Here is a 14,328-nt window from a genome sequence, read left to right on the forward strand (position 1 = left end):
TCAGAATAGCTGGGTGAGTGAAAACCCTAAGGGAAATTGGATAAAGCATATTTTCTGTGCTGATCCAAAAATCTTTGGAATAGCCACTGATGGCTTGAGATTTTGGCCAAAGTATCCTAACAACTAAGATGACATATTGCTATTATTGACTTGATACTTTTTTCCAGTACTATAATATCATAAATAATTTTAATTTGGTTTTTTAAAAGTCTGTTGATTTAATCTACTATAGAACTTAACACAATGGATAAGTCCAATGGCTATGTAATTTATCAGAGGGTTTGAGTACCGAGTTTTTCATCTATACCTAGTATAATACCAGATAGTATCTCATTACCCTTGTTCTTCTTCCAGCTCACTCTGACTGTTTTGACTGGGGCTATGCCAGGGGCTCTTTCTGAAGGAGGTACCACTTTCCAGTGGAGCCTAGATTCGGGGAGGCAGGGGTAGGGAAATCTTGGCTCCACCACACACTAACACAGTAGCTCAGTGCAAAATATTTAATCCCTTTAAGATTTAGTTTCTTTGCCTATAAACTGGGGATAACACTTATATTTCCCTCCTAAGATTGTGCTACAGTTAAAAGAGATGATGTGTACATAGCATTTAGCACAGTCTCTGGCATTTTGGGAGCATCACATAAATATGAATTGCTATTATTTTCATAATTATTATAAAATTACAATATTTAAGCTTGGCCCCAGGTTTTTCACTTAAAATGATCAAAATTTATACAAAAAAAATCTTACAAACCCCTGGTAGATCAAGGGTAAGAGATAACTGGTAGGCAATAATGCAGTCATTCATTTACATCATGTCAAAAATGACTGAAAATAAAACTTTATGGAAGAGTATATTTTTATAAAAATCTTTGCTTCAGAGTTTTCTGATAAATATTCCTTTTGGCCTGAGAACTACATAGTTGATTTCTGTATGAAATTGAATATTTTTTGAAAGTTAGGGCTAAATTAGTTGGGTTATTTTTGCACGATGAAAGCGTGAAAACAAAACACCTTTTTTGCTAAAATATTATCTGGTCCCTGTTTCAGCCCAGAGGACTGAAAATACTATGAAATTAAAATTTCAAATGTGGAAAGGAAATTCTATAATATTTGTTAATTCTAGCCCCAAAATGTTCAAAGTTATTTTTGCTTCAAAATCTGGAACTGAACATGCACTTAACAATTTATTTCAATTTATACTGTTAGAAGCTTGCCCTGCCTATCTGTGCAGGTTCGGAGGTGTGTTTGAAGTATTTCTCTTTTCTTCAGAGAAAGTTGAATAAAGTGGTAAAAGGAACAAGTCAAAACAGTTGTCTTTTAACATTGTTAGTGTATGCAGTTGTAAAATTTTTTTAAAAATAATAAATTATCTACATTTTAAACCAGGACATCTTAACACCATGTCATCAGTGTTCAAGTTGAAGGTCTGCATGATTGGTGACATTGTTCAGGAAAAGAACTGAAAAGCATCTCGTTATATAACACTCTTAAATAATTGTCTGGCATCAAATAGTTTTACCCTGGATTCTCTATAGAACAATAGGATAATAATGGGTTTTATGTATCAGGTGGAACAAAGAGTTCATGTTGCAAGGATGAGAAATGGTTGAGAAATGCCACAGACACTTAGGGCATTGCCTTCTTGGGTTTGGGGCCTCTGCAGCAGTGACCGTTCGTATTTTCATATTAAAGGAAAATGTACTTCATGCGGCTACATGGATGGCACTGAGTAATTGTGCTAATGTGGCTTCACTTGCTCTACTTTTCTATTTCTTTATTTAAGCATCTTAAATTTCAGTAGAACATGAATTTAGCATACATCTCGCATTTGATTAGATCACATTTTATATATTTTATGCATTTTAATCCAAGTTTGGCTCTGTGAACCTTACCATCTGTCTGGAGTTGTCATTGCATTTTATTTTTAATTTTAATTTACCCCATTATATTTTTGACTAAAAGTGGTTTTATTTTTGGCAACTTCCTCACCTATGTCTCCTCTTCCTTGCATCCATTTACCATAATGCATCTGGAGAAGACCATTTAAAACAGAAATCTGATCAAACTCTTCCCTATTTAATCTCATTGTCTTCATAATTAGTCCAAACTCTTCAATAGATTCATAAGACGCTGCATTCTCTGGACCCTTTGAATGTATCTTTGCACCTTCCTCTTGTGCATGCTATGTTCCTATATTCCTTCCAGTTCCTCTAGTCATTTTCTCTCTCCTCTGAGTCTCTGTGTATACTCTTCTTTCTGCCTGGAACCATTTCTCCCACACTCTTCCTCAATAAGTCCTAATTCTTTCAAGAACTCTTCACTGACAACCTTACCATTTCCCCACACAATACACTATATCCTCCAATTTTACAGATTAAGCAAATTGCATCAGCTTATGCAGTGCTATGTGTCTGCCTGCTAGATGGTAAACTCCAAGATACCATCTACTTTGTTTACTGTTGGGTCTCCCATGTTTAGTCTAGGGCCTGGGACATGATAGTGGCTCAACAACTATTTATTAATGCCTGGGTGGATGGTAACAAAAGCCACCATAGAAAATGCTATGCACTTATTATCTATCGTCTTTACTTCTTAAATTTGTAGAAATTTTAAAAATAATCTATAGGTATAACATGTAGGTCTTACATGTAGGTTATACCTATAATCTATAGGTATAACAAAATTACATGTAGACTACAATCTATTTTATTCTGTAGGTACAGCTGCTAACTGTGAACTGCTATATTTTGTGAGCTAGTGGATGGTAAATGCAATAAAAATTATCTCAAATCATAAGATATTCTTTGTAATTTATTTAGACATTGTTAGCTATTTCAATTATTTATGATAATGCTTCACTGCATATAAAATAAATAGTTATAGAGATTTAAAAATCAATACTCCAATTAGAAGCTTTCTATACATAAATCTAAGAAGTCACACAACTTTAAGTTCGTGGCCAAAACACCCTATAAAAATGCCTCTCGCAATGAGGAAGTTTATGAAATACAATTCAGATGGCTGCTAAATCCAAAATGAAATTCGCAGTTCCAGTCATAGGTAAGGTCTTTAGAGAACTTCGCTATGCAACTCTGCTGACAACGGATGTTGACAGCTGTCAGCTTTTTCTCCCGGTAGAAAACAAAATTTTGTTTAGCTATGGCCCCACGGGAAAAATAACTATGAATTCTAGAGTCATCTGGGGAGTCAAACATTTAATAATATCACATCTATTGGAATCAAGTGGGGAACACTGATTCTCCTGGATGGCTTTGTTAATATTTCCATCACTGTGTCACCACTCCTATGGGGTCATAGTTTGCAGGACAATACACTAGGGATTAAGGAGTTTACACATTCACATGCGATATATACTATGTGATTCTGTGATATATACTATGTGTTTGTGATATATACTATGCTAAGATTTGAGAATACAGCAATGAATAAGACAGAGAAAAAATAAACAGTACAGAGTGTTACTGAGGGCTATGAGGAAAACAAAAGAGTGATGGGTGAGTGGGCTCCCAAAGGGAATGCAATGAGGACCAGATTTAAGATAGCTGGTCTGGAATGCCTTTTAGAGGAGATAACTTTTGAGCTAAGAATAAGAATAAGCGATCAGTGACAAAGCTGGGAAACACATCTAGACAGAGGAAATGGCGAGTGCAAAGATTCTAATGCAGAAAAGGGCTTGTTGTCTTTGAAGATAAGAAAGAAGGCTAATGTGACTGGAGAATGGTGGGCAAGGAGAATAAGAACATGAGATCAAGCCGGAGAGGTATTCAGATGTCAGATGATACAGGATTTGTAGGAGTTTGGGTTTTATTCTAAAAGCAAAGGAAGCCCTGGAAAGGTTTTATGCAAGGAAGCAACTTAATCTGATTTACATTTCTAAAACTCTCATTCTGGCTGTTGTATGGAAAATGAATAACAGAGGAGCAAGAAGGGAAGCAGAGAGCCCTTTCTGGGGTGTTATTGGTGTAGTCCGGGTATGAAATATGGCAGCAGAGATGATCAAAGACATATTTTGGAGGGAGAATTAGGACTTGTTCAAGGATTGGACGTGAGGGGTGAGACAAAGAGAAGAATTAAGGATGACTCTCAGATTTTATGATTTAAGCAACTTGGTAGAGAGTGGTCCCAATTATTGCAATGAGAGAGCCTGGGGAAAGAACAGATTCCTGGATGAAGGAAAGTTCAACAGCTCCATGTTGGACATGTTAAGTTTAAAAGAGACACACATTTGAAGTCACCTGCTGACTCAAAGGCAGTCACAGCACATGGGAGAAACTTGATAGATGAAACAAATCAGGGAATCAGGTAGGGAATGCTTGGTGCTCATATGTGAAAGATACTTTACTTACTCCCTGGAGGAGACGTGTGCTTTGGATTATTTGGACAGACCACTGCTTAGGAGACTATGCTATAGTGACAGATTTACATTCAGAACGCCTCATGAACAACATCTTCATCCACAAGACAAAGATCAGGGACTCAGGGTACCGTTGTGGCAGTGACATTTCAAGCACTGGCTGAGAAATCCCTCCAAGGTCTCCAACTAAACTATGCTGGCAGACATCATTAGTGAAACTTGATATGAAATTCCTTCGCTTATTTCCCTCTTTAAGAAAACTAAAATCCCTTTCCTCCCAGTGCTATTCCAAAACAAATTATCTATTGCCTTTTGAAAATCATAGATTATTAGGAATATGTTTTTAAAAGAGCATCTGGTTTATTTCTCACTGAAATCTGGTGCTAAGAAGTGAGAAACACGGATCAAGGCAGCACCAAACACAGAGACTGTGAATAATTTACTTTATAATTGGAAAAAAAATATTTTATTCAAGTTATGTGCCACATTTATTTGTTATTAGAATGCCTTGGTATTCATTGAAGGACAAAATTTGGAGGATTTCCCTCCCCAGACATTACATTTCTTTTGTAGAAATTGCTCACAATAGGAAAGTCAAGGTTATGAAAAGGTATCTTTTTTGAGATATTGATTTCAGTTTTTCCCTTTTTCCTTCCCCTGTTAGCCATGAAACAGGGCTCTGTGCTTACTACTTCAGGATTTGGTGAAAGCAGAAATTGCCTGCAAACAATTTCCTCCTTAGTTCACTGTTAATTCCAAAAGCTTAAGTCAGTTTTGCTAAGTATCCTGGAGGGACACTAGGGTTGGAATAGAGACAGAGAGAGCTCTCTTGAAATAGAGTAGCCAGATAAAATATAGGAAACACAGTTAAATTTAGATTTCAGGTAAACAACAAATAATTTTTAGTCTAAGTATGTCCCAAATGTAGCATGGGATGTATTTACACCAAAAACTTATTCATTATGTATTTGAAATTCAGATATACCTGAGCATCCTATAATTTTTGTTGTTTTTAAATCTGGCAACCCAACCCTGAAAAAGACTTACAGAGAGAGAGAGAGAGATCTCCCCCGACTGAAAACAGAGAGGGAAAATGTTGGGACCTCAGCCCTATTCTAGCAATCTCTGAGAGGGCATGACAAGGAGGTAGAAAGACCTCTAAGGAGAATGACTGGACATAGCATCTGTGGGACAAAGATTTTGATATTTATTTATTAAACTGATATTTTTATTATTTATAGTATTCTCTCTCTACTCATAATTATTTCCCACCTAATATAATACCATGCCATTTTATTGACAATATATTTCTATCACCTTCATACATGAATGACAACTTCACTGGATGCAGATCATTTGTATACGAGCTTTTATACCTTACAACTCTGAAGATGTTACTCTATTGTCTTTTGTCACCTAATGTTATGAGCAAGTTTGGTGTAGATCTGATTTTTCTTCCTTTATAAGTAACCTGTTTTGCCTGCCTGATTATTTTCACAATTCATTCTTTCTCCTTGGAATTAATGGCATTCACTAGAATATGCCTAAATATTGGTACTTTCTAGTCCTGCAGGATGACTCTGCTTCCTAGGTCTCTTTCTAAAGCAACTCTTCTGCTGCCATCACCTCCACCATCAGAGGGCTGCTCTCAGGTGACTGTTCAATAAATATAACTGTTTGGGTCTCTGCCTTTTCCAGCAGACAATGTTCTCTCACGTTGTGCTTCTCCGGCTGCCCCACTTCCTGAACATCCATTAATATTAGTTTTCTTCACTTCCCTTGACAATGCAACCTCCCTGTCCCAGCAGTAGCCAAGGAACTCTAGGCATACTATCATGAACAGCAGCCACTCATCTTTTAAAAACAGACTATTTTTAAGCACAGTTTTAGGTTCACAGCAAAACTGAGCAGAAAGTACAGAGATTTCCCATACACTTCCCTGACATATGCATAGCCTCTCCTATTATCAATATCCTCCACCAGAGTGGTACATTTGTTACAATCTATGAACCTACATTGACACATCATATCACCCAAAGTCCATAGTTTACATTAGAGCTCACTCTTGGCATTGTACATTCTATGGCTTTGAACAAATGTATAATAACATGTATCCATCATTATAGTATCATGCAGAGCAGTTTCACTGTCCAAAAAATCTTTTGTTTTCCACCTATTCATCCCACCTCTATCCCTGGCAACTATTGATTTTTTTATTGTCTCCATAGTTTTGCATTTTCCAGAATGTCATCTAATTGGAATCTTACAGTATGTGGCCTTTTCAGATTGCCTTCTTTCTTTTAGTAATATGCATTTAAGTTTCTTCCACGTCTTCACATGGCTTGAGAGCTCATTTCTGTATAGTGTTGAATAATATTCCATTGTCTGGATGTACCATAGTTTATCCATTTACCTATTGAAGGACATCTTGGTTGCTTCCAAGTTTTGGCAATTATGAATAAAGTTGTTTAATAAAACATCTGTGTGCAGGTGTAAGTTTACAACTCCTTTGGGTAAATACTAAGGAACATAATTGCTGGATTGTATGGTAAGAGTATGTTTAGTTTTGTTAGAAACTGCCAAACTGCCTTCCAAAGTGACTGTACCATTTTACGTTCTCACCAGCAATGAATGAGAGCTCCTTTTGTCAACCTTAACAGCAGTGCTCTGGATTTGGCGCATTCTAATGGGTGTATAGTGGACCACTTGCCTTTTATGGACCTCGGCTACTCTCTAAGTTGTCATGAAAGAGACTATTGGTTAAGATCAGCTTGGTGGTGGCCAAAGGCACTAATTGAGTTTCTCTTCCCTGTGGGAGGGTCCAGTTAGGTTACAGGACTAGAACGGCATTAGGAGTGCCATCTCCAGGTCCTCATCTTATGTTTCTTAAATGAATAAATGAATGAGTGATTGAATGAATGGATGGATGAATGAATGAATAAAGTTAACTAGCAGCTAGCTGTGGCCTCAAAAGTCCTTACAACATATCATCTTTAAGGTTCTTTCCAATCCTGAGATTCTATAACATAATTTCCTTTTTACTTAGAGAGATATGATATGCATTTTGATTGACCTGCCAATTGGATTAGCCACTGCAAAAGCTTGTCTTCCACATTAAGTAAATTTTATGACTAAGTTCCATTAAGCCTCTAAACAAGCTCCATGGAAAGAGCCTGCTCATGCGGGACTCGCAAAACAAGGCTGAACCTGCTTCCTCCAACACCCAAGTTTGCATTTATTTTCTCAGAGGCTCAGGAGCCCACATGTGTTTTGTTTTATTTTTTAAGTAGTAAAAGTTCTATGTTCATTGAACTAACAGTATCTGCTTCCCTCTTTTGTGGCCATTGCAATTTTGATTGTTTCTTCTGTTGACTCCTAAGTCCTGCCAACCTTCACATGTAGGGTGCTATGGACTGAATGTCTATGTCCCTCCAAAATTCATATGTTGAAACCCTAATCCTCAGTGGGATGGTATTTGGAGAGGGGGCCTTTGGAGATAACTAGATCGTGAGGGTGGAGCCCTCATGATGGGATTAGTGCCCTTATAAGAAGAGACAGGAGAGAGATTGCTTCCTCTCTCTCTACCATGTGAGGACATAACAAGAAGACAGCCATCTGCAAACCAGGAAAAGGGCTATCACCAGAACCCAGCCATGTTGGCACCTTGATTTTAGATTTCCCAGTTTCCAGAACAGTGAGAAATAAATTTCTGTTATTTAAGCTACCAGTCCGTGGTATTTTTGTTATAGCAGCCCAAACTGACCAAGACATAGAGCTTGCCTTATGTTGCAAGAATATCTCCCTTGAAGTCTATGCCCCTGATCCCTCAGGACTGAGTGGGGCCAATTTGTCCTGTGTAACCTAGTGTGACAGACTCCACTGTCCCATCTACTTACTGCTGGGATCCTTGAACCTGATATTCCAGGAGCCTCACATCTTATAAGTCTCCAACCATCAAGATGAGGGCACAGGTGACAGATGCAGAACTTCAGATATGTCTGAGAACAGCGTCTCTGCCTGTGACCTCCCAGTGGAAGAACATTAATTTCCTCTGTGGTACATAGTTTTAAGTAAGCTTCCCAAACCAATCCTGGAAATATTTGAATATGAGGTAGCTACTCTAGAGGGTAGCCTTACTCTAAAGATAGAAGTTTTCCTTGTTGAATTTTCCCTCAAGCCCAAGGATGTCCACATCCCAAAGGATGACGGAGGAACATAAAAATGGACTAGAACTAGGGCGAGACAGTCTTTTCTTGATACCATGAGGATTTCCCTGGCTAACACTAGAACCTCAGGATTACAAGACTAGGGGTTATAATAGATTCAAAAAACTCCACCTCACATGTGATATGACTCCCAGGACTCTTAGAACAGAAAATTACTTAGGCCCTGAATCTCCTTGACCCTGAACTTGGTGCTAACTCATCACTACAGAGGAAACTGAAATCGCAAAGGGAATAGTCTCACTAAAGATGTGAAAAACACATTTCTCTCCGCAGTTACTTCTAATGGTTCTTTTCTGGAAGAAGCAAATCCAAGAAAACTTTCCATTTCCCCAAAAATGGGAAATACTGGAAACTATGACGCAATAAGAATCGACTGCGGATTTAGTGGTTAGTCCTACCTGAAAATAGCTAGAATTAGGCACATCTGTATCTGGCCAACTGTTTATATTATCTGTTGGTGAACTTATTAAATAATACATCATTTTCACATACAGTTAAAATTATCTAAGTCTTTGGTTCTAAATGCTCCATAACTCCTTTCCCTGTCCTCTACTATTTTACTGATTGTTCTTCTAAAGGAAAGAGAGGAAGGATAACATCTCCTTTGTGGAATGAACCCAGGCCACTTCTGAGGCAGTAGTCATATGGGAGAAATAAAGGAAAGCAATACAAAATATTTTTTTAAGAGGCTGGCCCAGTGGCGCAAGCGGTTAAGTGCTCGCGCTCCGCTGCGGTGGCCCGGGGTTCGCCTGTTCGGATCCCGGGCGCGCACCAACGCACTGCTTGGCAAGCCATGCTGTGGCGGCGTCCCATATAAAGTGGAGGAAGATGGGCATGGATGTTAGCCCAGGGCCAGTCTTCCTCAGCAAAAAAAAAAAAGAGGAGGATTCACAGATGTTAGCACAGGGCTGATCTCCTCACAGAAAAAAAAAAAAAAAGAGAGAAATATTTTTTTAAGAGTTTGAGGAGCCAAGATATTGAGATGCCAGTAAGGAAGACGAGGATAGAGGAAAGTTTGCCCCTTTCCAAATAGAAGCTCCTTTGCTTAGCATATTAGCATACACGGGTTTCTGGAGTTCATTTTTTTCTTTACTCATATAAGAGGTTTCTCCTCCTTCCAGGGAGTGGATTGAGGTAGAGGGGAAATTTCACTGGTTCCCAAACTTGTCTGCACATTAGAATCACCGGGGCAGCTTGAGAAACATTGATGACTATGTCTTCTCCCTTACCCCTAAATATTGTGATTTAATTGGTCTGGGATATGGCCTGGGTTTTAGAATTTTTAAATCCCCAAGTAATTTTAGTGTACAAACAACTTTGAGAATCACTTCCATAGTGGTATCCAGCCAATGGCTGGGACATATCAAAATCACCTGAGAGAGTTAAAAAAATACTATGCCTGAGTGTCCCAGACCTCCTGAGTCAGAAATCCCAGATGCAGGGCTTGAGCCCCTCAAGTGATTTCTGTGCAAACTCTGCTCAAGAACTGCTGGCAGACAGTAGCGATTATAAGCAAGGCAGCCTTCTTTAGCGTGACTATCATCTGAATAAATAGACTATAGCAAACGCCTGGAGTACCTTCCTTCCTTCTCTCTAGGAATCTACACCTCACGCCCCCTTTTACATTTGGACTGAACATAATTCATTGCCTAAATGCTTTCATTTAAAACTCACAGTCGGGCAGGACCTGTAGCTTAGCAGTTGGGTGCGTGCGCTCTGCTACTGGCGGCCTGGGTTCGGGTCCCAGGCGCGCACCCACGTGCCGCTTCTCTAGCCACGCTGAGGCCGTGTCCCACTTGCAGTGACTGGAAGGATGTGCAACTATGACATGCAGCTATCTACTGGGGCTTTGGGGAAAAAAAAAAGGAGGAGGATTGGTAATAGATGTTGGCTCAGAACCAGTCTTCCTCAGCAAAAAAAGGAGGATTGGCGTGGATGTTAGGTCAGGGCTGATCGTCCTCATAAACAAACAAATAAATTAATAAATAAATAATAAATAAAACTGTTTAAAACTCACAGTCACCTGACTGTGTCTGCTCTGCCTCATTCTTAACTTGCCTCATGTGTATGCTCTCGCTCCAGCTTGATTGAAAGCCTCCTGAGGGCACAAGCTTCATTGTGTACTGAGTTTGGACTCCACATTGTACTTGCTCTGTTGTCCAGTATACTGTCCTGAATGTTACCAAGCACAATACGGACTTCATACTTCAGACTTCATGTAGAGAGAGAGAAATGAGTTCAAGGGGTGTAAACGTAACTGAAAAGTAAAAAGTATATTTATTTGTACATAATTCTGAGTGAAAATACTAAATTAATCAATCACCTTGTGGATGGCAAATACTCAACATTTCAGGATCTCTGAACTACATTATGTTCATATTGTGCTTTGTATTTTTTAAAGAACTTCCAAATTCACCAACTTAAGTGATTGCTACTATAACCCTGTGAAGTAGACAAGCCCATTTTGTAGATGTGTAAAGATGTGGCCCAGAGGGGAGGTGATTTGCTCAGATCCCACCTGATAGCTGGCAGAACCAGGTGTAAAACTCAATCCCTCCCAACTTTCAGTCCAGGTAGTTCTTTCTCATTCCCATGACCTCAACCATCCTCCATTCACCACTGACCCACATCTGCATCTTCAGTCCTCATCTCTCTTCTAAGATCCACATTTCTAATTACATTTTAAAGAATTCCACTTGCATGTTCTAGCAATCTATCAAACTCATTAGATGTCAAAGGGAGCTCTTATCAGTTGATCCTATCTCTTTTCTCCCAACTCCTATGTTTCTATATCTCATATAATGACTTTGCCATTTATCTCATTTCCCATTTCTCGCCTTCATTCACTTTTCTTAACTTATCACTTGAAGGCTCCATTGATTCAGTTTCAACAATGTCTCCCCTTTCTGTCTTCTCTTTTCCACACCGACTGCCACTTTTCCATACAGGCACAATTGTAGTAGTCTTTTATATGATCTCCTACCTTCAACTTATTAACTCTCCAATCCTTAACTCTCATTACTTCCTAATCTTAAACCACAAATTTAGTTACCACATCCTCCTATTCAATGATCTTCCATTTCTTTTCTTTCTTTACTTTTCTTTTCTTTTTTTTTTTGGTGCGGAAGATTGGCCCTGAGCTGACATCCGTTGCCAATCTTCCTCTTTTTTTTTGCTTGAGGAAGATTCTGAGCTAACATCTGTGCCAATCTTCCCCTATTTTGCATGTGGGATGCCACCACAGCCTGGCTGATGAGCGGTGTGTAGGTCCATGCCCAGGATCTGAACCCATGAACCTCAGGCCACCGAAGTGGAGCATGCGAACTTAACCACTATGCCATTGGGCCAGCCCCTGATCTTCCATTTCTTAAAGAAAAGTTCAAAAGACTTTTAGGGTCTTTCATAGTCTGTCCATAAACTGTCTTTCTAACATTAGCTCTTCATAGATCCTATATTCCAGACACCCAAAACAGTTCACTAAACAGGTCAAATATGTTCACTTCTATGCCTTTTTACACTTTCAAGGCTTTGTGCTCTCTTAGCTTAAATGACCTTCTGCCGTCCTGCACTCTCACCCTCTTTATTGTCAAAAACCTCCTCCTCCAAGAAAACCCACGTCAAAAAATATTTCTTTTTTGCAAATCCTCTTCCAATCTCTAGCTTTGGTTCTGGTTGATAACATCTATATACTCTTTTAGTACTTTAATTTGTACTTCTCTTACTACATTTAATTTTATTTTATGTTGTGATTATATATACATGTATATATATACACATATGTATATATATGTATATGTACATACACGATGCCACCTAGAATGAGGCTACTTGAGAGCAAGATTCAAGTTTTGATCAACTTGAGACAAGATGGGTCATAAACATTTATATGAACTCATTTTTTGTATTTTTCAATCATCAGCACAATCTTGAATATACATAAGAGGCTAAATAATTCCTGGACTGAATTATAGAAAGACTCATGTGTCCCATAGTGAGTTAGAATTGATGACTTCTAAAGTTTTAACTTCAATATTGAATAATTGTTTCCAAATTTATAATGATGAGTTATTTAATAAAAATTTGCTTAATTAGAAATGTTTCTGGAACTCATATATTTTAGTTAGTGGAAGAAATCTGCATATCACACATGCAAGACAGGTTCTGACTCCCTCCCCTTGCTCACTTGGCCTGGTACATATCCAACAGCCCGTCAAGATTACACCTGAGTCAAGTCTTAATCAGTGAAAGAGAGGATGAATACAGGTGAAATGTATGGACTTCATTATCTGTAATTTCAACTTTACCTTTATCAAAAACACCTTTTTTCCTATTAGTCAGTTATAAATCAGCTCCACAACTTAGGAACTTGTAACTTAGCTGAAAAATTGTATTTTTGTTAAACAAGAGTGAATCAGGATTAATTTAAGATAATTTTTCGATTAACAACTCAGAACGAATCACTATAGGGGGCTGGCCCTGTGGCTTAGTGGTTAAGTCCAGTGCACTCCACTTCGGTGGGCTGGGTTTGCAGGTTCGGATCCCAGGTGCAGACCTACACCACTCGTCAAGCCATGCTGTGGCAGCAACTCACATACAAAGTGGAGGAGAATTGGCACAGATGTTAGCTCAGGGCTGATCTTTCTCAAGCAAAAAAAGAGGAAGATTGGCAGCAGATGTTAGCTCAGAGCTAATCCTCCTCACCAAGAAAGAAAAACAAAACCAAAATACCCATATCACTATAAATACTGTTGCCTAAAAGTACTCTGTTTTATTTGTAACTTCGTTTTACTTGGAGAAAAGATTATTCTCTTTCATTTCACTTTCCTGGGAATTCTACTTTTGTCAAAACTTAGTATTATAATAAGTGGAAATAATAGAAACGGTAGTATTTTACAAACTAATATAAAGTTATTTTGATAAAATGCTATTCTAATAACTATTCACAACTATGTACTTACTAAATAGAATTTAACTGGACAATAAACATGAAAGACAAAAATCAACCCACAAGATCTTGATGGAACTAGATAGAATTCCACATTTTTTTTCAATTGGGCAAGCTTCTGTTATTGATCTGTTATTGATATGCACACTTTAAAATCAATCTTGGTTTATTATCAGATCTTGAAATATGTCAAATTTCCCCTTCACTTGAGATATATACTTTGCTTTCAGCTTCAGAAAACGCTGTCATTGATACATTCTGATTCTACTGCAAAGTATTTAAAGGACAGATAAAAATTAATTGCTCTAGGGGCCGGCCCTGTGGCTTGGTGGTTAAGTGCGCGCGCTGCGATGCTGGTGGCCTGGGTTCGGATCCCGGGTGCGCATCGAGGCACCACTTCTCCGTCCATCCTGAGGCTGAGTCCCACATACAGCAACTAGAAGGATGTGCAGCTATGACATACAACTATCTACTGGGGCTTTTGGGGGAAAAAATAAAATCTTTAAAAAAAAAAAATTAATTGCTCTAAAATCATAACACTACCGTCAACAATAATAAACACCTAAAAGAGGTCATTCCTTTGAATGACATTTCTTGTTCTGCTGAAAGAAAAAAATGATAAAAGCTGAATGTTCTTGAATGCAAAGGGAAAAAAAAAATGCAACATTCTTGTTCTAACTTCAACTGGAACAAAGACTGGGCATTAAATTACACTGACCCATGCCAAATAATAATTCTATTGAGAAATTATGCCAAACATCAATTCTCCTGAGAATTTTT

Source organism: Diceros bicornis, chromosome 23 (assembly GCF_020826845.1).
Source record: "Diceros bicornis minor isolate mBicDic1 chromosome 23, mDicBic1.mat.cur, whole genome shotgun sequence".
Classification (NCBI taxonomy): Eukaryota; Metazoa; Chordata; class Mammalia; order Perissodactyla; family Rhinocerotidae; genus Diceros; species Diceros bicornis.